The 27,529-nt window shown below is 48.2% G+C and overlaps 1 protein-coding gene and 1 long non-coding RNA gene across 3 annotated transcripts in view; both read right to left on the bottom strand.

Annotated features, from left to right (window-relative positions):
* TRAF3 (TNF receptor associated factor 3) overlaps positions 1-21,790 on the bottom strand; it is a 119,388-nt gene extending 97,598 nt beyond the window's left edge. The window contains exon 1 of one of the 2 annotated variants that reach the window (XM_043921549.1): positions 21,512-21,790. The gene's annotated coding sequence lies outside the window, so the exon portion shown is untranslated. The remainder of the gene's footprint in view (positions 1-21,511) is intronic. The other variant, XM_043921548.1, reaches the window with a different exon arrangement.
* Positions 21,791-24,073: 2,283 nt separating this feature from the next.
* LOC122706960 lies at positions 24,074-27,193 on the bottom strand. The gene is made up of 2 exons (XR_006344519.1): positions 27,047-27,193; positions 24,074-24,387 (listed from the first exon to the last, which is right to left on the bottom strand). It is a non-coding gene; the product is annotated as an uncharacterized LOC122706960 (long non-coding RNA).
* Between the last annotated feature and the right edge of the window lie 336 nt (positions 27,194-27,529).

The following is a 27,529-nucleotide window of genomic DNA, read 5'->3' as shown; positions in this document are numbered from 1 at the left end:
TAAAGGTTAGTAAGTCTTACTTTAAATCACCGGAGGCATTTGTAGTATCAGATTCCCACATCAGTTTACCACAGGGTTTTGAGGTTTTAACTTTTCCCTCTCATCTTAAAAGAACACTCACACACAAAAGCAAGCATCCAGTGTGTTTCTCAACATGCCCCCTGAGGTGACTGGGGATGCTGGTACCCAGATCAAAATTTTAGTGAGCTCAAAACTGGTTGCCAATTACCTAAATTATCTAAATCAAAAGACACCAAATATATGTGGAGAACAAACACTCCCTTAAGGGTCCAAAGGAAAGAAAACTGAAGACAAGAAATGTACGGATTAAAGACATGTCAGTCTCAACACAGACTGCTCTGTCCAAGGGAGGTCTTGCCTGTCAAAGCGCAGGGGCGTGCGAGGGGGCCAAGGAAACATGGGCACATTTTCTTGTCTGGAGGGTCAGTTTTGATACACAGAAAGATTTTTTAGAGGTGTGTAATATTAGAACATATATAGGTAAATGCAAAATTCATACGGATTTCAGAAAAAAACAGACCACAAAAACCCCGTGTGGCAAACACGTTGCTTTAGAACGTGGGCCGCACCTCAGCCCTCTGAAGGGTACGCGTCTCTTCTGGCGCTGGGGGCCTCCCGGTGGGAAGGCTGGGACACGCCAATACTCAACATCCGCCGCTGTGAACTGAAAATGGCCCACCTGTGTTCCCAGCCTGCGACGGTCACCAGTCGAAGGCACCCTTATAAACACACCCGAGAACCCAAGCTTCTAAATCTCCAGAGAGAAAAATCAGTGTGGGGGCAGGGGTCAGGGAGCATTTACAAAGGCACAGAAGTTAACATACTACTACATCTGAACATTCAGCCAATTTCACAGGGTCACCTCCTCCAAGTCAAGACTGGTACCTGTGGTCAGAGGCTTCACAAACGACAGGACAGAGAGACAGAGACCGCCCGCGGCCACCATGGCAGCCAGCTGACACCCGGGTCCACGCCCTTCGCCACCACGTGGCACATGCCACCAGGGGAGGCCCCCTCATCCTGAAGCCCCCAGGTCTCTCATCCCCAACAGGAACCCCCTTCTTCTACAAAGGCTCCTCCTAACGCACCTTCTCCCCTTGGCTCGAAATCTGATTAAGTAGGTGCCTTAAAAAAAAAAACTTTCCCATGCTTTCTATTTCCAGGACTAATTTCTAAGCCTTCTGCCAGCAGGGACCATGTTATACACACACTTTTACTCTCCTGGGACATAGAGCCCAGATACATGTACAGAATAGATGATGGATACACAGTTGCAGATTCAATTTACTTCTGATTTGTAGAAAATATTGAATTATCTGAAGAATAAAATCTGGCATAACAAATATAAAGGTGCTGGGAAAACAAAGGAACCAAATGGGGAAAGTGTAAACCCACAGATGGAGGAATTGCAAGAGCATTAACAGCTGAGTCTGCAGGACGCCTGCTTGTGGCGGGGAGTTTTACACACATACTCACCATTAACACGATCTGTACTGACCAGCTATGACCACCTATATTCAGAGTCTCTACAGCTCCACAAGTCCTTACCCCAAACTGAGGCCAGAAATGTTTCAGAGTTCAGAACTCAGATGTGTGTCAGAGTTCAGAACTGTCTGGATTTCAGAAAGGAAACAGTGTATGTGTTATACATTACATAACACTCCCACTGAAGTCTGGGATGGCAGCTCTAAGAACACACATTAACAGTCTGCAGTGAAATATGGGAATATTCATACCAAGCGGAATAAAGATTATAAAAAGCATCACATCAGTTCAGGCCAGGTTTTGGCACCAAACCTGTGACAAAAGCAGTGTGTTTTCAGAGCTCTGCGGCTTCAGAACTGTGGCCGAGGCACCAGGGGCCGCTGTACCGTCCCCGTCAGGGGGCCCGCTCGAGTCCACTCGGCCCCAAAGCCTGCACTTCACCTGAGCGCCCCCTGAGACACCCCTGGGACTCACAGGTGTGAGGCAGGCCTGGGACCCCGCCTTTCCAAGGACCAGGACCCGTCCTCTGAGGAGAGAGAAGCGCGCCTTCTGACTACACCACAGGCTCTCAGCCCTGCTGGGGGCACAGCAGCACGCCCCTGGGGGCCCTTTAAAGATGCCCGGGAAATCTGATGTCCGGGGCCTTGAGAGGGCAAAGCAGTCTGAGGTGGTCCCCGCGTCTGCTGTCCCTTCTAACAGCTCTAATGCACAGCTGGGACTGAGTCGCTGGGAACGCAAGCCTCCGAGAAGGCAGCTTGCCGTCGTCAGGAGTGCTGCTGACAAGTCCCCACTGCCCATCAGAGGAGCCTGGGAAGCTTCCAGAGACAACCAGAACACGTTATGAAGTTCTTCAGGGATGGATGGAATTGTCCAGCCTCACCGGGCTCTGTGGATCGGGGGTCTTCCCTCCCCCGAAACCAGTGAGACCCTAGACACACCAGAGAAGGCAGGGGTACCGGGGAAACCACACGTCGGTTCAGAATCAAGACGTGGCTGCTGCCCACCTGCCAGGGGGACAAACAGCGGAAGGTGATGAGGACAGAAGTTCGGACGCTCAGGCGGCTGCGACACCACGGGCACGAACTGGTGACCGGGAGAGACCCACACACACCCGTCAGACTGGACATTGTGCTATGTTCCCGAACCTCCGACTGAGCGGGACGTCGGAGCGCGGGCAGCCTGCTCTTCCCGCCACCAGGGAAGCTAGCTCCCGCTGAAGGCGCCCGTTACGAGGAGGCCCCTGAAGAGCCTCCGTCACACGCGTCTGCCCCCAAGGCCACCTCAAACCCAATTCCATTTCCCAAATCCCAAGTCAGCGGTCACCTTCCACACGCAGACTCAGCCCACTCCCGACGGGACATGGACACACTCCAGCCTGCTCACCATCCTGCTGCCAGTTCGCTGGAGAGGTTCATCTGGTAAAAGTCCTCGTAGAAACAAAACAAGAATCCTATTCTGCTCCCTAACTTACTGACCCACCCTGTCATTCACCCCCTTTTATTTCTGTTGCATGGCTTTTTGGGCCACACAAGACGGCATCAGGGCTGCCTCCTCAGTCTCAGAGAAGGGTGGCCAGCACCTGTGTTTCAACAGGCCAGACGGCAGCTGCCCAGTGCGACCTCCACGCCTGTGAGTCCAGGAAGCAGAGCGTCAAACCAGAGAGGATGATTCTGGAGGCTCAAGATCAAACGAATTTGCCTGTGACTCTGTGGACATGCCTGGGGCTGTCCCCACTTCCTTCTCTTCGCATTGTCTCTTCTCAAAGGGGAATGCTGGGACGCCTGTCCCAACGTTGTATGTCGGAAGCACACAGCTCATCTAGGTTCACAGGTGGAGAGGAATTCTGCTCAAGATGGATCACACCTCCCGTCTCATCCACATGTTATTTAGAGGATATCTATCAGACTGAACAAAAAGTTCACTCAGGTTTTTCAATATCATCTAACAACACGAACAAACTTTGTGACTAATCCAATACATAAGACCTTGGACTTTAGACTTCCGAGCTTAAGGTTTTTGTGGCTGTTGGAATGGAATGAATATATTTTACATGTCAGGAAACATGAATTTTGGGGTCCAGAAGAGAAGGCTATGGACTGAATTGTGCCCCCTCAAAATTCATATGTTGCAACTCTAACCCCTAAAGGAAAACTCTAATCCTAAAAGAAATCGATCCTTAATACTCATTGGAAGGACTGATGCTGAAGCTGAAGATCCAATACTTTTTGGCCACCTGATGTAAGGAGCCGATTCACTGGAAAAGACCCTGATGCTGGGGAAGACGGAAGGCAGGAGGAGAAGGGGACGACAGAGGATGAAATGATTGGATGGCATCACCGACTAGATGGACATGAGTTTGAGCAAGCTCCAGGAGACCGTGAAGGACAAGGAGGCCTGGTATGCTGCAGTCCATGGCGTCACAAAGAATCGGACACGACTGAGCGACTAAACAACAACAACTCTAACTCCTAATGTGACAGCATTTGGAGACAGGCCTCTGGGAAATAATCAGGGGCCAAATAAGAGAAGATACCAGACAGCCTGCTTCCTGTCTGTCTCCCTACATTTAGGACGTAGTGAAAAGATGACACACCTGCACGCCAGCAACAGGAACTTCACCTGAAACTGAACTGGATGTCCAACGTCCAGAACTGTGAGAAATAAGTTCCTATTGCTTAAGCCACACAATTTATGATACTTTGTTAGGACAGCCTGTACTTTGCTAGGACAGCCTGAGCTAACACATGCCTCTTGCATAAAGTGTAAAGTCCCAGGTTGAAATGAGCAGTCTGAGTTTCTCGAGAACAAGAGTATCTCAGTTATTGATACAAACACACACACACCCCCCTAGCATGTAACAGCATCACTGGCATTCGTGAAGTGCTTTATAACAGTTTGCTGACTCCAGAAAGTAGGCAGAGACGGGACATACCTCAACACAATAAAGACCACATATGACAAACCACAGTTAATACCATACTCAATGGTGAAAGGCTGATAGGGTTTCCTCTAAGATCAGGAACAAAACAAGGATGCCCACTCTCACCACTTTTATTCAACAGAGTTTTGGAAGTCCTAGTGAAAGCAGTCAGAGAAGAAATGGAAATAAAAGGAATTCAAATTGGAGAAGAAGAAGCAAAACTGTCACTCTTTGCAGATAACATGATACTATACATAGAAAATCCTAAAGACATCACCAAAAACTATTAGAGTCCATGAATGAATTCAGTACAGTTGCAGTACACAAAATCAATACACATAAATCAACTGCATTTCTTGTACACTAACGAAGAGAAATTAAGGAAACAACCCCATTTACCGTGCCATCAAAAAGAATAAAATACCTAGGGGGGAAAAACCTATCTAAGGAGGCAAAAGATCTGTACTCTGAAAACTGTAAGACACTGATGAAAGAAACTGAAGATGATGCAAATAAATTGAAAGATACACTGTGTTCTTAGATTAGAAGAGTGAAAATGGTTAAAATGCCTATACTACTCAAGGCAATCCAGAGAGCCAACACAATCAAATTACCAATGGCATTTTTCACAAAACTAGAACCAAAAAAAAAGAAAAAATTTTGATTTCTGTGGAAACACAAAAGACCCTGAAATAGCCAAAGCCATCCTGAGGAAGAAAAAGGGAGCTGGAAGAATGGAGCCTCCCTAACTTCAGATTATACTACAAAGCTACAGTACTCAAAACAATACTGTACCAAAAGAAACATAGATCAATGAGATAGGACAGACATCCCAGAAATACACCTATGCACCTGTGGTCAATTAATCTACAACAAAGGAGGGAAGGATGTATACTGGAGAAATGACAGTCTCTTCAACAAGTGGTGCTGGGGAAACTAGACAGTAACACGTAAAAGAATGAAATTACAACATTCTCTAACATCATCTACAAAAATAAAACTCAAACTGGATTAAAGATCAGACTTTCCTGGTGGCCCCATGGTCTAAAATCGGCCTGCCAGTGCAGGGGACACAGGTTTGATCCCTGGTTTGAGAAAATCCCACATGCTGGGGGGGGCGGGCAACCAGGCCCATGCCTCACAACTGAGCCCACACTCCAGAGTCCGTGTGCTGTGACAACTGAGCCCAAACTCTGCCAACTACTGAAGCCCGCACTCCAGAGCCCGCGCTCTGTAACAAGAAGCCCCCACAATGAGAAACCTGTGCACCACAACTGGGGAGTACCTCCGCTCGCTGAAACTAAAGAGGGCCTGTGCACAGCACAGATATAAACAAAATAAATTAAAAAAAAAAAACAGGAAAAAGTCTTCAAAAAATGGATTGAAGACCTAAATATAAGACCAGATACTATAAAACTCCGACAGGAAAACGTAGACCGAACACTCCTGGACATAAATTGTGGCAATATCTTTTCAGATCCATCTCCTAGAGTAATGGAAATAAAACAAACCAAAAAATGGGACCTAATTAAATTTAAAAGCTTTTGCACAGCATAGGAAACCATAAACAAAACAAAAAGACAACCTACAGACTGGGAGAAGATATTTGCAAACAATGTGACCAACAGGGATTAATTTCTAAAATATACAAATAGCTGAAACAACTCAATATAAAAAATAAAAACAGCTCAATCTAAAAATGGGCAGAAGACCTAGACATTTCTCCAAAGATATACATATGGCAAACAGGCACATGAAAAATGTTCAACATCGCTAATTAATAGAGAAATGCAAAACAAACCTCACATTGGTCAGAATGGCCATCACCAAAAAGTCTGGAGACTTTCTGGCCATCATCAAAAAGAATGGAGAAAAAGAAAAAAAAAAAAAGAATGGAGAAAAACGAACCCTCCTACACTACTAGTGGAAATGTAAATTGGTGCAGCCACTATGGAGAACAGTATGAAAAGTGAAAGTGGCTCAGTCGTGTCCAACTCTTGCAACTCCACAGACTATACAGTCCATGGAATTCTCCAGGCCAGAATACTGGAGTGGGTAGCCTTTTCCTTCTCTAGGGGATCTTCCCAACCCAGGGATTGAATCCAGGTCGCCCACATTGCAGGCAGATTCTTTACCAGCTGAGCCACAAGGGAAGTCCAAGTATACTGAAGTGGGTAGCCTATCCCTTCTCCAGCAGATCTTCCCGACCCAGGAATCGAAGCGGGGTCTCCTGCATTGCAGGCGGATTCTTTACCAACTGAGCTATCAAGGAAGTCCAGAGAACAGTATGCAGGGTCCTTAAAAAACTAAAAATAAGAGTTGCCATCTGATCCTGCAGTCCCATTTCTGGGCATTTATCTGGAGAAAACTGTAATCCAAAAAGATGCATGCACCCCAATGTTCACAGCAGCACTACTTACAATACCCAAGGCATGGAGGCAACCTAAACATCCATCAACAGATGAAAGGATAAAGAAAATATGGTATGTGTGTATATACTAAGCAGTGGCATACTGCTGCTGCCGCTGCTAGGTCGCATCAGTCGTGTCCGACTCTGTGCGACCCCATAGACGGCAGCCCACCAGGCTCCCCCGTCCCTGGGACTCTCCAGGCAAGAACACTGGAGTGGGTTGCCATTTCCTTCTCCAACGCATGAAAGTGAAAAGTGAAAGTGAAGTCGCTCAGTCGTGTCCGACTCTTAGCGACCCCATGGACTGCAGCCCACCAGGCTCCTCCGTCCATGGGATTTTCCAGGCAAGAGCACTGGAGTGGGCTGCCATTGCCTTCTCCAAGCAGTGGCATACTACTCACCCATAAAAAAAGAATGAAATAACGCCATTTGCAGCAACATGGACGGACCTAGGTATTATTATACTAAGCAAAGTAAGCAACACAGAAAAAAGACAAATATCATATAATATCACTTATCTGTAGAATCTTAAAAAAATACAAATTAACTTATTTACAAAACAGAAATAGACCAATAGACAGAGAAAACAAATTCATGGTTTCCAAAGGGGAAAGGGTGAGAGGGGGATAAGTTAAGAGGTTGGGGTTAACACATAACACACTATTATATATGAAATAGATAAACAACAGAGATCTCCTGTTCAGCACAGGGGCTACACTCAATATTTTATAATAACCTGTGAAGGAAAATGTTTATGTGTATATATAAATAAATAACTGAATCACTGCTATATACCTGAAACTAATACGTCACTGTAAATCAACTATACTTCAATAAAATTTCTTTTAAAAAGTTTGCTGAGCTGAACAAAATCTGGTCAGTGTTCATTTAAATGTTTTCCCTTATACTCTTCACACACACACACACAGCACTGAACTCGGCCAAGCGCCCAGCAGATGAACACATGCTCAAACAGTGTCTGCTGGGCATTCCTCTACTCTCTCTCCTGGGCTGAAACTTGCATGCTCCTTTAGCCTTAAATACCGTATTTCCTGTCTCTGGTGAATTCCTTTTTTAAGGCTTACTATTCCATTATCACAACAACCACTCCTGTCACCACTATTCCTGTCTATCATGAAAGGAAACAGAGGCTGCAAAGGGTAAACATAAGTTGCCGGAGGCCACAAAGACTGGTGGGCCCTGTGCGCGGTCCGACGCCTGCCTGAACCTTGTCCCCCTGCAGCAGGGCTTCTACTGGTGGGAGGCCCCTGCCCCCGACCCCCACCTCTCCAGACCCCGGCTCACCAACAGGTGGCCTCCACGCTTCCCATCACTTCGTGTAATTGAGAAACTTTTACATCTGCAGCGTTAGAAGAACACAGTGTCAAAGCTTTCAGAGCCCAACCTTTCACTGTGAACGCCACTGCCCTCCTGACCCCTCATCGTCCCCAGTCCGCTCGTCTCTTACCCTTCTGTAGCCCCTGTGTTGGCCACCCCTGGGCCACAGTCACCGTGTTCTGGTACAGACTCCTACAGGTAATAATGAATGAAAAAAGTAAGTAGTATCGAAAGAACCATCCCCCCAAACTTGCAGAGAGTAACTACTTTCTCCCTGATGAGAAGGCCACGGCCAGACTTCTGGAATTCATAAAAAAATAAGGAATGGGAAGCCCACATCCAGAAAATTATATATATATAATATATATATATTATATATATATATATATATATGTGTGTGTGTTGGGGGAGGGGGCTTCCTTGGTGACTCAGTAAAGAGTTACCTGCATAGTGTACCTACATTGGCAGGTAAAGAATCCATCTGGCAACGCAGAAGATGCAGGTTTGATCCCTGGGTCAGGAAGATCCCCTGGAGGAGGAAATGGCAACCCACTCCAGTATTCCTGCCTGAGAAATCCATGGCAAGCTACAGTCCATGAGGACTCAAAGAGTCAGACATGACTTAGCGACTAAATGATAACAAGGGACAGTCTTGGAAAGTTGTTTAGAACTGAGATTGCTGACCTGAAGATCTGGATTTTGTTTTGGGGCTTCCCTCGTGGCTCAGAGAGTAAAGAATCTGCCTGCAAAGCAGGAGATCAGACCTGGGTTCAACCCCTGGGTCAGGAAGATCCGCTGGAGAAGGGAATGTTTACCCACCCCAGAATTCGTGTCTGGAGAATTCTCCATGGACAGAGGAGCCTGATGAGTATGAATGTGTGTGTGGGTGTGTGTGTATCTGTTTATGTATAATATGGGTGCATGTATACATATGGGTGTACATGTGTGTGTGTGTGCACGTATGTATGTATGCAGTGTGTGTGTACACGTATGTATATGTGTATGTATTTATGGGCTTCCCAGGTGGCAGTAGTGATAAAGAACCTGCCTGCCAATCCAAGAGCTGCAGAGAGAAAAACTGATCTCTGGGTTGGGAAGATCCCCTGCAGCAGGAAATGGCTACCCCACTCCAGTGTTCTTGCCTGGAAAATTCCATAGACAAAGGAGTCTGGCGGGCTAAGGTCTAGGGGAGTCACAAAGAATTGGACACGACTGAGTGGGCACATATGTATTTACACAAAACTTTACTATAAGAGGCCTCAGATCATCTAGACCAGAGGTTCTTACATCAGGCCTGATGGGAGGTGTCTGGAAGCTCCCAGGACTCCCTGAAATCCCACACATTAGTCACTTCAGTGTAACCACCACATAAAGGTGGTGACTGTACACTCACCCCACTCTGGACAAAGGTTAGGTACCTGGGAGTGGTGGGCATTTGGGAACACAGGCAACCCACGCTTGGGAAACACAAACCTGGGCGGCTCTGGGGCACCACCTCTGGGCCGGGACGCTGCCATGGCAGCACTGGGCAGGCGCAAGCAGAGGGCACAGGTGGGACACAGCTCCACCCCGCTGCACCCCTATTATCCCGATATTGGTTGGCTTCACTGGAACCAAAGACGCAGATTCCTTGTTTCATGATTTAAATCCACTTCTTCCATCCTCTCTGACCTCATCATATTTGCTTCCACTCAAACAGTGTTGCAATCATCTGCTGAGATAGGCAGAGAAGGCAGATTTACAGAAAATGAGATTTCTAGTTAGAACCAATGCAGACACACCTCTGCACATGCTGTCAAATTATCCCATACTTTTATACACAAACAGCCCTAACTTTATTCTAATAAATCCCTACCAGAATGATCTAGAGTGAAGAAAAGGAAATCTGGGATATAGGCTTACTAATATATTCTTCATGAAATTTTAAAAACAGAGAATTGTAATACTCTTCAAAATGAAAGTAAAGATTTTAAATAACTTTTAAAATGAACTAATAGGAGGGAAATTTCACAGAGCCAAAATTATACCTGAGAAACTTCTGACAAGAGATGATCGAGGATGCCCGAATAAATATAAATCACACATTTTATATAGGCAATTGCCATTTTATGAATGGGTGTGTCCATTCGTGAATTCTTGGTTCGGAACACAGAATGCATTTTCTCACCAAAAAGGGTAACACACAACAGCTGGAATTTCCATTTGAGCCCACAACAGCCTCTCTTAGAAAGTATACACAATTAAAGAAGGTCACAAGTCCCCTACCACAGCTCTCATCAAGAGGCAGGCTCTATGTCCCCTCTCCTCAGTGTGGGAGGACGCTGTGGGTTCTTCAACTAACAGACACAAGAGTAACGCTACACAGATCTGTCAGCCCCACCTCCTCTCCTACGGCAGTCACTCTAGGAATCTTTGGCTGCCATGGAAGAAGTCCAACCACCCTAGCAGAGAGGTCACCTGATGAAGCCCTGACACTACGTGGAAAGCGAGGAACCACTAAGCCTGGCCTTCTAACCATCCACACAGGTGAGCATTGCCATTTTGCACCCTCCAGATCAGATCAGAGACCAGATATATTCCAGTGAGTAGCTTCAGTTAATGCCACATAGAGCAGAAGAATCACCCAGCTAAGCCCTGCCTGACCAACCCACAGAACCATACTATCTATTAACAATAACAAATTACTGTTTTAGGTCACAGATGCTTAGGATGGTTTGTGACTCAGCAATCATTATCTGGAACAATCTGTGGTTTTTTCAGGAAATAACAGAATCTCTGGCACTGGCATCAGGAATAGAGTCCCTTCCTCCATTCTCCAGGGTTGACATAGAGTTAAGGTGGTAATGTCAGCCAGGATTTTGCTAGCTATTAGCCACTGAGGAAGCCTCGTGTTGGAAAGCAAGGAGGTACATAGTATGATCATCATCAGAGAGCTTTCCTGTCTGCTTCAAAACCCTCCTAGAATTTTCTACACACTACTGAAGACAGGTTTCAAAAGTCTGAAGAAACACAATGTACAGTCAAAATGCAGCTGATAGCTTGATACCAAAGCCAAAGATATAAATAAAGAAAATGAAGGACCAATATTCTATATAAACACAGATGAGAAAATTCTCAACAAAACAATAGCAAACCAAATCTAACAACACATTAAGAGGATTATGCACCATGACAGAGTGAGATGTATCCTAGGAAAGCAAGGGAGGTTCAATACACAAAAATCAATTAACGGAGCATACCACATTAATAGAAGGAAGGGGGAAAACCACAGACACACAGAAAGCATTTGACAAAATTCAACAGCCTTTCATCACAAAATAATCAGTATGCTAGGAATTTAAGGGAACTTCCTTAACATGACAAAGGGCACTTTTTTTTTTTAAACCACACATAACTTCATAATCACACTGAAAAGTTTTCCCCTAAGATCAGGAACAAGACAAGGATGTCTGCTTTCACCGCCACTATTCAAACTGCAGGAGAACTCCTAGCCAGAGCAATGAGGCAAGAAAAAGAAATAAAAGGTATCAACATTGCAAAGAAAGAAACAAAAGTATCTCTACTTGCCAATGACATCACTATATATGTAGAAAATCCCATGGAATCTACCAAAAAAACTAATAGAGGTAATAACTAAATTCAGCAAGGTATATTAACAACACACAAAAATCAGTTGTGTTTTTATAAACCAGCACAATTCAAAAAGAAAATTAAAGAATTCCATTTATAATAACATCCAAAAGAATACAATACCCAGGTATAAATTTAACAAAGGAAGCGTAAAATTTATATACTGAAATTATAAAATCTTACTGAAAGAAATTAAAGACATCTCACAGTCATGAATTGGAAGACTCAGTACTACATGGCAATTCCCCAAGGCAGATTTAATGCAATCCCTGTCAAAATTCCAATGACCTTTTTGAAGAAAGAGAAAAACTGATCCTCAAATTAATATGGAGCTATAAGTGGTGCCAAGTAGTCAAAGCAATACTGAAAAAGAAAAATAAAGCTGGAAGACTCACACTTCTCAAACTTACTACTTCAAAACCTTTCAAAAAGCTAAGATAATCAAAATGGTGTGCTGCTGGCATAAGGACAGACATACAGACCAATGGAATAGAACCGAGAGTCCAGAAATAAATGCAAACACATAGGATAATTTATCTCCAACAAAGGTGCCAAGACCATCCAATGAGGAAAGAACAGTCTCTTCAAAAAATGGTGGTAGGACAACCAGATAATCAAATGCAAAAGATGAAGTGGGACTCCTACATCATTTATAAAAATTAACTCAAAATGGACCAAAGATCTAAATGTAAGAACTGAAACTATAAAATATACCGGTAAATCTTCATGACTTCGGATTTGGCAATGGATTTTCAGGTTTGATACCAAAAGCAAAAGGAAAAACAACAACAAAATAAAGTGGAATTCATCAAAATTAAAACCTTTTGTGCATCAAAGGACATTATCAAGAATGTGAAAGAACAACCAACAGAATAGGAAAAATACCTGTCAATCATAAATCCATTAAGAGTTAAATACCCAAAACATATGAAGAACTCCTACAACTCAACAACAAAAGAGACAACTCAGTTAAAACACGGGCAAAGGACTTGAAGACATGTTGTTTCAAAACAGATATACAATGAAAAGATGTTCAATATCATTGGTCATTAAGGAAATACACAACCACCATGAGATACCATTTTACATCCACTAAAATAGCTTGAATCAAAAAAAAAAAAAAAAAAAGGCAAACGTTGACAAAGATGTGCAGAAATTGGAACCCTAGTACATTGCAGGTGGGGACAAGTTAGACACAGAATGACCATATGGCCTAGCAATTCCACTCCTAGGTATATTACCTGAGAGAAATGAAAACACTATGTCCACACAGAAACATGTATGTATGTGCATGTGTATACACACACATATATATATATATATATATATATATATATATATATATATATAAAACTCCTAATAGCCAAAAGGTAAAAAACCCAAACATCCAACAGTGGATAAATGGATAAATAAACTGATATATACATAAATGGAATACTATTCAACCATGAAAAAGGAACAAAATACTGGTAAGTACTACAACATGGATGTACCCCAAAAACATTATGCTACGTGACAGAAGCTAGACACAAAAGGTAAGGGGCTGTACGGTCCTTTTTATATGACATACTCAAAACAAGCAAATCTATAGCCATGGAAAGTAGATTAGAGGCTATTAGGGTTAGAAGAAAAGGGGGGATAGGGAATGATTACTTACTGAGTAGAGAATGTTTTACAGGGTCATAGAAAAGTTCTGAAACTAGAGCAAGCCCTGTGGCTGCACAAAATTGTGAATACACTACATACCACTGAACTGTACACTTCAAAATAGTTAATTGAGTGTTATATGAATTTTGCCTCAATAAAAGAAAATTTGGTTGAACCACTGATCAACTCATACAAACACCTGAGTATCTAACATACTCCAGGCACTCTTCTAGGAAATGGGTTAAGGTGATGGACAAAAATTAAAAATGCAAGGCAAGTGACTAGAGAGTGAAGCAGGGGCCATCTTAACTAGGGTGTTGAGGGAAAACCTAGAAGAGGTGACATTTGAACAGAGACTGGAACAATTTTAATACTATTATGCTAGATAATGGAAGAAAATAATATATTAAAATATAGTTTTAAATTTATCAAAAAAATCATCATATGTAAAAATTGCTAAAAAAGTGAGGCCCTATCTACAGACATTCCTTTTTGTGCAAATAGTGATTTTTAGTTTCCAGATATTTTATTCTTTGTTAAAAATAACTTCTTTACAGTCCAATAATGTGCTTCTTCTACCCCTACCTGCCTTCCAGGGCCAGGCCCACTCCCAAGACAGCGTACTGTTCACCTTGTTAACAAGCATGTTCTGCCTTTAGGGAATCATGCAGGGAAGGAACTCCCACTCACGACCTGCCAGGTCCCCACATCCACTCACATCCTCATTTTCAGTCCTCACAATTACCCCTTCATAGATGAGAAAACTGAGGTTCAGAAAGGACAAATAATTTACTATCACACTGACCTAAAGGAAGGACCAGAATTCAAACTGGGTCTGACTTCAGACCCAAACTCCTTCCACATGTAAATTCATCCCATCTGAGATGGCCTGAGAACATTTTGGGCCAGACTGTGAAAATACGATGAAGCAGCCCTGTCCTCAAGAAGCTTGTCATCACAACACTAGACACCCATCCCAGATGCACCAGAACCTCCCTGAAGCTAGAGAAGGCAGGGCAGGCTTCCCCAGAAACATGAGGCCCTTGCTACCTCTCCCACACACTGCCTTAACCCCACTGCCTCTAACCTGGCGTGAGGACAAAGAGGACCTACCCCTTGTCGCTTGAGGAACCTGACCTTGAGACCTCAGGGTCCAGCTGTGACCCCGCGTACACAGCCCTCCGCCTGGCAGGTACAGATGGCTGCGAAACACGCCCCCGCCCCTCAGTCATCACCAGTTTCATGTTCAAAACTTTACAGTGGTTCTAGCAGAAGAGCCACGTAAAATCTTCAACAAAATACCAGTGACATCACTTCCTTGCTAACTGTGGAGGTTTCTTTGTCTTTAACTCATATTCCCATAAGCAATCCGCAGTTATAATTAAATTCCACATGAATGGGTGGAATCTGTCCATGTTGGGCTGTAACCAGCTCTATAGAGTGACCAGGCCTCCGGGACTTGTTCACCACTAACAAGCTAACATTTGTAAAAGCCTGTAAAAATGTAATGACTACATACTATCATTATTACTAGACTTCCGGTTTAAATGTAAATTAAGAGAGAAAGGGGAAAGAAAACACATTAGTAAATCAAGTTTGGGACCGCTCCTCAGCAAGAACCACAGAGCAAAGAATGCCTTCACTGATCTTACTAAAAGGACATGGAATGCAGGGTCGCTGCTGTAGCAAAATGAAAGGGAGAGAAGGGACGGAGCACCAGCAGGAAGAGAAGTTCATACAGGCAGAACAGATGCTGGAGGAGAGGAAGGACCATGTGAAACGCATATGCTGGAAAAAACACACGATGCCAAACATCTAGAATCTGAAAGCAAAACTAAGAAGTCTAGAATAAGAACAAGATCTAAAAACGGATTATAAATTCAGCCTAAACTGACCACAGAGCGGAGTGGTGAAAACACCGACTCTGGAGTCCAGCAGGCCTGAGGCTCTTCCTTTTCCCCATCTGTAAAATGGGGACAAGTCTTCCCTCCAGAGCCAGGCTGGCACCAAGGCGGCGCCCAAAGGCAGCCTGTTTCCTTCTGAGGCTGGCACCCTGCTCGGCAGCCACAGAGGGCCCCGCGGGCTCTCAGGCCCGCCCCTCTCGCTCTTGCTCGCCGTCCCCGGAAAACACCTCTGCGCCAGGCGCCCCGGCTCCCGCGGCGCCTCTGCCCCTCCGCCGCACACCCACCATGCGGTGCTGTAACCGGACCACTCCTCTGGCTCACTCCTCTGTCAGAAGCTCCTTGAGGACAGTGCTCACACCGGGTCTTACTTCACTTTTTAGCGCTGGCAAACTAGCCCAGCTCCTGGCTAAGTTTTCCCCCCAAAATGTGACTTGATTAATTTTCAATTATCCCAAATTGGACAGAGGCCAAGCAGCTTGGGGCCAATCTTGGGGAAATGAAGACTGCAGGGGGCAAGGGAGGAAAGAAAAAGCACCTCTACTCTGGGTGAACCTTGCCGGCCTGCCAGATAATGGATTGACTTGGGAGCCATCCTTACCCAAACACTCTCAGCCAGCTGCCTCCCGTATAAAAGGAGGGAACTTCTCTCAGACATCTCTCCACGTGCATCTGACGCGTTAGTTTAGGGTTGACACATTCTAAGGTCTCAACCCTCTTCCTCTATTAGATCTCAGTCCTCTATTACTATAAAAATTAACATCAATAGAAGGTTCTCTTGTCCATTTCTTTCATAAGAAGCAAGTCTGTGCCTGCTGCTGTCCATCCCATTTTACAGATGGAGACACTCATTCAGAGAGGCCCAGCAGCCGCTCTGGGTCATTCTGCCGGTGTGCAAAAGGGCAGGGCTGGGATTCTGATCTTTAAAGCTGGTGCCTTCCACCATGCCCACACTTCTCAAGCCAGAAGGTGGATGGCCCCTAGGACACATGGCAGGAATGCCAGGAGACCCCTCACCAACCCTGGGGGAGTCAAGGATGAACACAATGCATCTTCTGGAGAATCCAATGCACTCAACAACTGAAGGGGGCAAAGTGTGTTTACAGCAAAAGAAAAAAAGGAAAACAGACATATAACTGAGTACAGTGTAAAATTCCTATTAAATTTTAAGATAAAACTTAATGGGCTTGGACTCCTATCAAGGGTTTGAGACATACTGAACTAAAACCATGCCTTTCCCACAGAGAAAAGCCTTCTGAAACCAGAACACTTAATTTATCCCATAATAACATTTCAAACACCAGGCTATATTAATCCAAAAAAGACAGAATTTAATTTCCAGAATAAAGTTGTGACTCCCGGGCATTACTGGGCAAGGCAGGACTCAGGAGAACAGATTTCCTTGCGTTTCTCTTTAAGTCATTCAAAGCACCCAGGAAAGTTAAGATGCTGGATGAAGACCCCCATCTTACAAGCCCCCTCACACAACAAACCTGGGAGCTAAGCGCTATCAGAACTTGGGGTGGAGGGGGCACAGTCCAGAGACGCAGCCACAGGGCACCCCCACCTGCAGACACATATGCCAAACCACACGGAGCCACCGAGCGAGCATCTGTTACATCCCTCTTCCTTCCCAAATTTGCAGATTCCTGACACAAACACTGACGGAGCGTCAGTCAACCATGTGCCAGGCCCTGGGCAGGGAGAACGGGGGTCTAACCAGCACCCCACCACCTCAAGTGTATGCAGGTCTTCTACTGGACATTAATCTTCCAGGGTACAGTCAGTCACTGAAAACCTTCACTACAATTTTGACTCCTGGAAACTAATGTTTTAGTATTTTTGATGCTATTGTCGTCCTGAAGATTACTTTATCCCAATCAATTAATGAATTTAGCTTTTCTCTCCATTCAAAGAAACCAAGTTTCCAATAAATATGCTTATGGTTCTTGCCACAGAATTGGTGTTTTAATTGGAAAAGAAATTAGGATATCAGAACAGCAGGCATGATATCTTTCCTGGTAGAATGGCCTCATGAGAAGTTACGAAGTAGCCTCCGTTAAAAAAAAAACATGGAGGTCAGGAATGCCCTGATGGTCCAGTGGTTAGGACTCTGCACTTTCACTGCCTCGGGCCCAGGTTCAATCCCAAGATGCAAACTAAGGTCCCATAAGCAGCACACTGCAGCCAAAAACAAACAAACAAAAAACGTGGAGTTATACATTGGCATGGAGTAAACCTTATAAAAAAGTAAACCATGAAATGAACTTACAGGGAGCGTTTTTTAGTTCTTGAGAATTAAAGAGATTTAGGTCATTTCAGCATGGATGACAGAGCAGTAGGTTTGGGGGTGTCCCCTGGGGAAGGGGCGTTCCAACACTTACTCCCCTCCCCACCACCTTTTGAGACTTTCCACCTACAGTGAGAAACGGCAGGGACAGCCAAGTGTGGCCATCCAGGTCAGGGACCACCGCTCTGTCCCCCACCCCAGACCTGGCCCACCGCAGAGCAGACCTCTTGGTCACAAAGGGCCTGGCAGGGGCCAGGGGCCAGTATGGGAATCATTACAACCGGAAACCCACTGACCACCAGCATCACCAAGACCGTGTCTACTGGCATGAAGCAACAGGACCGGCACACCGTCAGATGCCATCTTCCCAAAACAAAGTGGGGCAGGGAGAAGTCCTCTTCCTGCCAATCTCAGGGTGGGCCCGTGGCACCTGCCTTATTGGCACTCAGTCTCAACACCCACTTCCCAGAAGCCTTCCCTGACTACCCCGCCAGCCAGGAGCTGTCTACCCCTCCCTTGAACTCCCACCATACTTCCAGCCCTCCGCACGACCCGCTAATCCACTTTAGTCTGCTCTGCAGGACGTTTCTAGCCTCTTCCTAGTGGAACTGCACTCTCTAGCTGAGTGGCCAACTTCCTGAAGGCAGGATGGTGAAACCTTCCTTTTCCCTCTCCCTTCCGGGCACAAGCTTCAGTCCTGGTGCTACCTGGTCAAACACCACTGGTTTCCGGCATCTTCCTCCACCACGCACAGGGGCTGAGACCACACTCTCAAAGGCAGGTGCTGCAACTCCCTCATCCCAGCACCGGAACCAGAGTGTTATAGGAAGTCAAGGCACATTCACTGAACATCAAATTCAAGGAGAATAAGACCCCCCCATTCCAGCTCATGATCTACTTATCCTGCAGAGTATACAACTCAGCAAGGGATTCCAACCTGATTTCTGGAGTTGACAGAAACCCACAAAAGTCACCTGCATTTATGACATCTCACCACCTGCCAGCCTCACCCCCCAACAACTCTGCACAGACAGACAAGCAATTCTGGCCCAAAAGGAGGTTTTGATGCTTGATGACAAAAACCTCACCTTCTCCTTCCTAGAGTGGTCAGTACCCCTCACTGTGTTGGGCAGACCGCAGTCGATGAAGGCCCTATAAAGTGAGAAAACCATTTTGTATTTTTAAATTATGAATACTAGACATTACACGGGCACACATAATGTTTTCTTACATTGTTTTTCCTTTTCTGTTGAGAGCTGCACTGTCCCCTACTCAATGAGCAGCTGTGGACCCAGAGCCTGCTGCGATGGCACGAGCCATCCTGTCCCCATTCGCCTCTCGACCGCCCTCCTGCCCGCAGGCGTCGGGCCCCTCTTGCTGGCTTCACTCCCTCCGCCCAAAGCAGGTCGGAGCATCATCTCCACATTCAGGCCTCAGCTGCCTCTCTCTGGGCAGCTTCCAAAACCACTGGCCTCGCCGCCTTCTTTCTCAGTTTGGAGGTCTTTCCCCAGTTTCTCTCTGTATCTCAAGTCAGTATGGTGACTCTCCTCCACCAGCAAAATAATAATAATAATTTTCCTTCCTCACAGAACACTTGTAAAGAGGCATGCGGGGGGTCCAGATTCCATTGGATTGACACAGAGGCCCTGGCCATATGAGGTCTCCTCTGCCAAGTTAACAGTTCTTAAATTGACCATTACAAGGAAACTCAACTATTGCATAATATTTGATAGGTTAGATCACTTGCTGTTTGTAGAGTCTTGCTCTACAGAGATGAGAAAATAGAGATGGGCAAATTTAACGCAATTTCCTTTGTTTGCTTGAGCTAGTCCAGACTTGCAACACCACAGTGACAGTTTTTCTTAAAGTACAGCTTTAACATCATCAAAAAGGACTTTAACGGAGTGATAAATCATTCTTGTCCTTCAGCGTATTAGCATATCTATCTGGACAAACCTCCGCCCCCCAGCCCCCACCAAGGTCCTTCCCACTTTGCACAGCAAAAAATTAAAGGGATTCTAGTAGGGGTCTTTATGGAATCAAAACCCCAAACACAGGGGAAAACAGCTAGAAGCAGCTCAATGTTTCAGTTAAACTAAGGACTCTCTTCAAGACACAAACAAGAGTAGGAATATTTTGATTGTATTAACAGAAACAACGGGCCAGCTGCTACTGCTTGTCTCCAGTGGAATATCTTTACACCCTTCTTTACAATGAGTGAGGCCATCTTATTAGTTCCAAAATGAATGGACAGCATCCAAGAAAAATAACTGGTTTTCTTCTCCCTCACAGAAAAATTCACATGAATGTCTTAGAAAAAAAAAAAGAAAAATGCTGGAATTCTCCCTGCCAGCTCTCTGCTTCCCTGGCTTCTGCATTGTGACAGCTGGAACAGATGGCGTCTGGGTGAGACACCTTACATCTTAAACCTCATCCCTGATAAGGTCTGGTTTTGACTAGTGGTGCTGGAATCCTAGGTCTGTCAAGGTTTCTGTCCTGAGCACCTACTCACCAGATTTCCAATCTTGTACATTTTAGGGTTTTCCCACTATTAATAAGGCTTATTTTTGTTTTGGCCAAAAAATTTTTCGTCTTGAACTAATTTTCAGTATGTATATACTGTCACCACACAATAGTGAAAAAGCAAACACTTCCTTTCGTTTGAAAAACGAACGTACACTATTTTGCCAGACATCCTACACATGATGCAGTCTTTTGAACAGGCCATTTTCAAAGATGTGAAAGACAGGAGAAGATTTTAGCACCAACTGATGGTCCACTTGGTCATTTCTTTAGATAAGGATTTTATATACAAATGCAAGATTACAGAACACGCAACATTTCCAAAAGCTTCACCAGCAAATGCTAAGGAAAAAAAAAAGAAAAAATTATGGCTCCTCCTCAGTTGTATGCTGTGAATGTAAATTAACAAGCGGCAACAACGCTCAACACAGCCTTTATGAATCCACAAAAATAAATGAATAAATCATACACACACACACACACCCTCATCTCATTCTGAAAACTAATTCACAGCTTAAAACGAAAACCATGAAATAAAAGTGCTTCCTTCAACGGACAATTATATGAAGGCTTCTTAGATTTCAAAGCACGTCCACAACACTCCATCCATTTCCATTTTGTTGCTATGTTTTCAAGAGAAAGGTAAAGAATTCTTTTTCCACACGAGATTCTTTCTAAAGGCCTAAATATTAAATAGATGTCCCCAAACGGGGTGAAAACGTGGCAAAGTGTGCGTGAGCAATTAACCCAAGGCGAAATGTGTGCCTTTCGCCCCAAGCTGGATCCCAGTACCCGCCTGCCTCCGAGGCCACTGCAGCTCTTCGGTTATGAATCAGTCAGAGGTTCATCTGCAGAGGAATGACTCAGTATAAACTTTTAAATAATGGCTTAAAAAAAAAAAAAAAAAAGAACCCAAGCCAGCCCGGGGTGAACACGTTCGGCTTTGGAGACACCCGAAACGGTCCGCTCCTCACCCCGCAAAACACATAGCCTCGCCGGAGATGCTGATCTCTCGCCACCCCGGGGGTGGGGGGGGTCACGTTTCCAAGCGGCCTTGGCGCCCCGTTTCCTGAAAAGCTGCGGGAACCCCGGCCCGCGGGGCCCTCGCCCCGGCCGGGCCGGGCCGGAGGACAAAGTTTCCCGAAGTTGAGGCGTCCGGGGGGCGGGCGGGCGCAGGCTGGGGCGGGGGCGAGACGGCGCCGCACCGGGCACTCGCCGCCGGGCGCCGGGCCTTCGCCACCCCGGCCCCGCGCCGACCGACCCCGGGCCCGCCCGCCGCCCTCCGCCCGGGGCGCGGGATGGAACCGCCGGGGATGGAGCCGCCCGCCACCCGCCAGGCCCCTTACCCGCGTCCGCGCCGCCCGGCCGGCTCAGCAGCGCCGAGCCCGTCCTCCGCCGCGGTCCGCAGCGTCCTGCTCCCCGGGCAGCCCCATGTCGGGGGGCGGGGAAGGGCCGGCGGCCGCCGCCGCCGCCGCCGGCTGGAAAGTCCCTGCTGGGCTGCAACCCGGCTCGCGCACGCGGCGGCCGCGCCGCGCCGCGCTCCCTCGCCCTCACGCACCCTCTCGCAGGCACTTCCTCTCGCGCGCTGGAAATCCCCGCCGGCCGCCGGAGCGCGCCCTGGCGCGCGCCCGCCCCGCCCCCGCCGCCGGCCCGCGCGCGCGCGCGCGTGGGAGCCGCGGGAGCCCGCGAGAGCGGCCGGCTCCCCGCGCCGCCGCCCCGCGCGCCCCCGCCCGGCCTCGCGCGCTCCCGCCGCCCGTCGCTAAGGCCCTCCCCCCGGCGCCCGCCGCCCGGCCTTAGCAACGGCGCCGCGGCGCGGGCGGGGGCGGGCTCGGCCGCCCCCAGCGCCGCCCCGCCCCCGCGCGCGCGCCCGGCCCCCGGCGCCTCGCAGCCCCAGCCGCGGGCGTCCCCCCCTTTCCGGGTCGAAAAGCCACGCAAGCCGCGTGGGGGCCCGAAAGGTGCAGGTCCCCTTAGGGTCGGGAGCCATGGCGTCACGCGTTTCACCAGCGCGACCACCCTCACTCACACCGACACACATTGAGCACACAGGCTCACACAACTACTCACAGTCACCAACACACAGCCAACTCGCATTTTTCCATATGCTCAGACACACATGCTCACAAGACATACACACGCTCGCAGACACACAGTTCACACGCACTCCAGGACACACTTGGTCACAGACATGATCTCATGCGCTCACACCTGTACATGCATTCACACACTCGCTGACAGCCATGCGCCGTCGCGCCTGTGCACACTCACATATACACACTTGCTCCTCCACACCGCTCCCTCTCCTACACAGGATCAGGTGTTGGGGCTGAGGGAGCCCATTGAGGGGGGGCTCCTAACCCTTTGGTTGGCCTTTCCTTGCTGCCGGGGCCCCTCCCACACTCAGGAAGTTGTGTCTTGATCGAGTGTGAACAGCGTGGCCAGTCTGCCACAAGCTCCCAGAGCGCCCTGCTGGCCTGGGGATCCCAGGGCAGAGCCTGCAGCCGTGTGAACCTCCTCCCCGCCCTGGACCCCAGGCCTTCTGGGGCATCCGCTTCTCCACAGGCCTCGGCTCTCTGCCCGCCACACCCCCCCCTCCAAGCCATCAGTGATTCCCCAAAGTCCTCTAGGTCTGTGTGTTCGACCTGTTTGGGCCTGGCAGGATGGGGCACGGCGGAGGGCCTGTCTATCCGTGAGGCTCCAGGCCAACCAAAGAGCAAGGCCATCTCTGCACCAGTTGACGGTCAACACGGAGGGGACAGAATGGACTGCCCCGTTTTCTCTTCCTCAGAAGGTTCATAGAGATCTCCAGACAGAGCCGAGACCAGCGTCACCAGCTTAAGCCAGTCTCCCTTCTTATACTTCTCCAGTGACTCGTCGAATAAAGGCAGGAAGTTCAGCATCTCCTCCAGAGGCTTCCTCTGTAGAACGTTCCAGAACCCTCGACAGTCTGGTCAGGCTGCTGGAACCCCGGCTGTGGCGCAATCAGCCCGCCGGTGTGTGCTTGTTCTCCAGCCGCAGAGGTGGGGGCTCGCTCTCTAGGCTCTCAGACTGCAGCAGGGCCCCTGCTCGGGCCACTCGCTGAGAGGGCAGAGCTCCCTGAGTTCAGCCCGGAGAACCCAAGATGGCTGGCATCCCCACAGCAACCATGTTGAGGTGGCGGATCAGCCTCGGCCAGCCCTGCGCACAGACCGCTGGGCTCTGACTGGAACCTCAGTTACCAGAGGAGCTCCCCTCTCAGCGGCAAGGGGAGCGTTCCCTTCTGCTCCCGAGCCTAGGGTGTCCCTGCCTGCCTGTCAGAAGCCTTAATGGCAGCCGCTGCTCCTCAGGCCAGGCCCAGGGCTCCAAGGCCTCTGTGTATCTGCTCATCTCCTCCCAGCTCCCCCGGGCCGGCTCGGGCCGCACTCCCACCTCCTCCCTCACACTATACTGGGGTCTTTTTAGGACTTTGCCAGAAATTCTCTAGACTGGACCGTTTTTTGGTTCTTTTAACACAAACAACAAGGTTGAAGTTTCAAAGACCCGTCAGAGGGGTTTTGGACAACTCTGTGTGTTCTCCACCAAAGCGGTGCCAAGCGGCAATGCAGGATGAACAGACAGACAGGTACGGCCGTGGTTGAGCCCCCTGCTGGGCAGTGAGGACCTGCTCCCTGTCTTCTCCCCGCTTCTTTCTCTTCTCCAACCGTCTGAGCAGTTCTGGACCCCTTGCTTTGGGGAGTTGGAGGGGCCTGCAGCACAAAGTTTGCCTCGAAGCAGGAAACCGCTTTGGGGGGCAAGCGTTCCGTCCTCTGCAGTTACGGCCTCTGGGCAGCAGTGACGGACAGCGAGACTGGCCAATCACAGCGCTCCTCGCTGCATTTCAAAGGCTGAGCTCTCTGTTCCCTATGGCAACGTGGAACAACAAGCTGACACCATTTCTGGACAAAGAAATTTCTCGCAGGAATTTATGTAGCATTACATGTTCTGTTTGCTGCATTTCTGGGAGCAGTGCACACAGGATATTGGAGTGACTCACTTAAGTACAATGGCTCAGAAGCCATTCCTGTTTTTCTTCAGAGAAAAGGGGAAAGTGTCCACTGGTTGGTGTCAGGGTTCTAAAGGGGTTTCATCAGACTCTCCCGGACAGTCAGACCCACAAGGGACAGCTCCCCACTCAAAGGCCGGTGGCCGGTGGGTCTGATTGGACTGAAATGTGCTGGCAACTTCTCCCACTCAAACGCCTGGGCACCTGGCAAAATAAAAAACCGTTCAACTAATTGTTCCGACAAGTGTCTTCCAAACTTTTCAATGCAATTCATTTTACAAACCCGTTGTGTGTAACATGTGTGCATTTATATACACACATATATACACATATATGTAGCAGATGCTTCATCTCAAACATGATGTATTCTGATATTTTCTATTTCATTCTATTTATTTATTAATGCTGGTTTTCACTGTCCCAACTCAACGTGGGTTCATGGCCTGAAGTTTGAAAACACTACATTAGATTAAAAGAGCTGCTGAAGATGGTGGAAGTGGCCCGGGGTTTGGGGGTGGTCATCGTGGGAAGGGACCCTCTTCTTCCTGCTCTATCACACATGTGCTCTGCAATGTGGGGCTGCAAAGCCAAGGACTCCAGTCCCCCCTCTCCTGCCCAGTCCTGTCCTTGAAGTAGGCCCTGGCTAACATCAGAGGTGCACCAGCAAAGAAGCAGGCTGCCAGTGCCCCTTCTCTGGACAAGGACTGCCAAAAACAAATGCAGAGGAAATGGGGCCTGAAGAGGCCCAGGAGGCCTAAGTGGGGTATGCAAACACAGCCATGGGTTTCGTGCAAGTGATGAGACAAAGGGAAGGCAAGGTGGGAGGTTTGGGTAACTGGCCACAGAAGGTTTGAATTTTCTCTCAATTCTCTGGGCCTCTTGGGGAGATGAAATTGTCCTCATTTTAGGGAAATCTGTTTTGGGATTTATGTGCACGCCTGCACACACACCACCACCACCTCCTCCCCCACCCCCCCCACCCCCCCACCCCCACCCCCCTCCGCCATCTCTGGCTCTTTCCCCTAGTCATTCAGGAGAACATGAGTCCCAGATAAGGCCAGCCTCCCACAGGCAGCCTTGATTGGAACCCCACACTCATACATCACTTCTGAAAAATAGACTCAACTCCACCAAGAAAAAGGATTTCTTTTACTGCAGGCCTCATGGGAGACAGGGAAGAGGGTCTGTATCAAGCTCACACAGCAAAGTCCCGAAACCCACGAAAATCACGGTGCCTGCCTTAAGTCCCAATCAGAGGTTTCACCTGTCTTTGTGATCACCGTCCCTCTGCTCCATCCCGGGTTGGGGGCTCCTCATAGCCTCTGTGTTCCACCCCCCGCCCCCAACAACAAACCTCTGGCCTTAGCTGGCAGACCCTGCTCAGCAAACAAAACCCAGCGGCTCCTGGAGCCATCCCCTCGGGGTACCCAGCTCATCCCACCCCGGCAGCTGGTGCTCCCCCCACACACATTAGAAATGAGGAGGGAGAAGATGACTGGGTCCCAATCAAGTCTTGGATTAATGAGATAAACGGTCTGAAAAGTACAAGGATTCTAAACCGTTAGAAATGCGATACGCCATCTCCCTAGGAATAAAGGCATCTCTCAAGGCTGGTGACGGTAAGCCTGAAATGTCACACGCTGCTGGATCAGGACAGCTTGTTCCACCTTCGCCTGGTCCTTCTGTTTGTGTGGTCAAGACCTGCTTGCTGAGCGTGACCTGTGCTCGGCTCTCTTCTAGCATGAAACCAATTACGTGCTTGTCCTTTGGGAGTTTACCTTCTAGCAGGTGGAGACTGAACAAACAAATCACAAACGAAATCTGTAACAGGAGTTGCGACAGCCAGAGCCGAGGACGGGAAGAGGGAGGCCTGAAGCGAGTGGCCAGGGGGCGTGGGGGATCAGGGGCCATCTGAGTGCAGGCCTCAGGGCAGAGAGGGCGCCCTGTGAATATGAGTGGGAAAAGCATCCAGGCAGAGGGGACAGCGTAGGCAGACATCCTGAGGTCAGCAAGGCCTGGGGAGACCAGTGTGGCCTGAGCCAGTGAGAAGGAGAAAATCACAGAGGATGGGGGTGAGGGCAGGGGTGAGGAGGCAGGGCCATGTGGGGTCATCAACAGGACTTGGGTCTTGCTCTGAGGTGGGGGCCACTGTGAAGGTTGATGGATAACACATTCTATCCAAACAAGTCCTATATCTGATCTTATTTTATTGTCCTTCAGCACCCGGCAAATGCAAACAGCGGGGCATGACTTGGCTGTGGGGTGAACAAGGTCACAGCCGAGGACATTCAGCTCTGGCGAAGGTGCACACAGGTGTGAGCCCACAACTGGAGCCCTGGAGGGGGAAGGGAGCCCTGGGACCCAGTGACCCACATCCGGGACTCTTCCAAAGAAATACGACCACACACTAGGAAATTACTAGGCACCTCCCACCTTCAAAGACAAAGGAAGGGAGTGGGCCCTTTTCTGGCAGCCAGCAGGGCAAGGCTGTGAGCCCAGGCGAGGCTCCGAGTGCTGGACTTGCTATCAGATGGGGGCAAGAACCCACGGCCCATTGCCTGGAGCCAAGGCTCCAGCCGCAGCCCCGCTGTCCCCACAGAGCAGCCTCTGCAGAGCGGCTCTCAGTGGCCGAGTCCCGTGGTTTTCACCATGGGCCCCATGGCTGCCTGTGCTCACCTGCTCCCCCCACACTGGTCTCCAGGGATCCTCGTGGACCCAGGCTGATTCAGCCCAGGGCCTTGGCCCACACCGCTCCCTTGGCCCAGAACGCTCCCCCCAGCTAGCTACAGGATTTACTGTCTCTTCCTTTGGGTCAGAGCCAGCTGTGGGGATTTTAGATCAAAGATTTGTCTCCGGGACTTACCACAGTGCACCTCCAAATGCCCCATGGCCCGACACAGTGGGAAGAAGCCAGGGACGGGCTCCCCAGATATCCTACTGATGAGTTCCTTTGGAAAGGTGAACAGGACGAATTCACTCAAGCAGGAGAATTCAAGACCAGGAATCGAAAAAGCAGAACTCAACTCATGACTAACTGATGTTAGGAAAGCACTTTACCTCCCTGGCCCCGGGTTTCCCCTTTTGTAGAGCGGAAATATGATGGCCTGCCCGACCCCAGGGGGCTTTGAGAAGGCGGCTGGTGCCAGTAGGGACCCTGCGGCCAGCGTGTCCCTGGGAGGGACCATGGTACCCGGAAGGGAGGCAGGGACTGTATTTCCGATGCTGTTGCTTTTATTACACGTAAAGGATGCACCCGGCTTTCCCAGAGCCGGAGGGATTGTTTTAATTTCAGGTATCCATGATCAGTTGCCATGAATAAAGATCAAATGCTCCACTGTTTTTCAGG

The sequence above is a fragment of the Cervus elaphus genome, chromosome 13 (genome assembly GCF_910594005.1).
Source record: "Cervus elaphus chromosome 13, mCerEla1.1, whole genome shotgun sequence".
In the NCBI taxonomy this organism is placed as follows: domain Eukaryota; kingdom Metazoa; phylum Chordata; class Mammalia; order Artiodactyla; family Cervidae; genus Cervus; species Cervus elaphus.
Note: the sequence above shows the minus strand (reverse complement) of the source record. Positions and strands in the feature narration are given on the sequence as shown.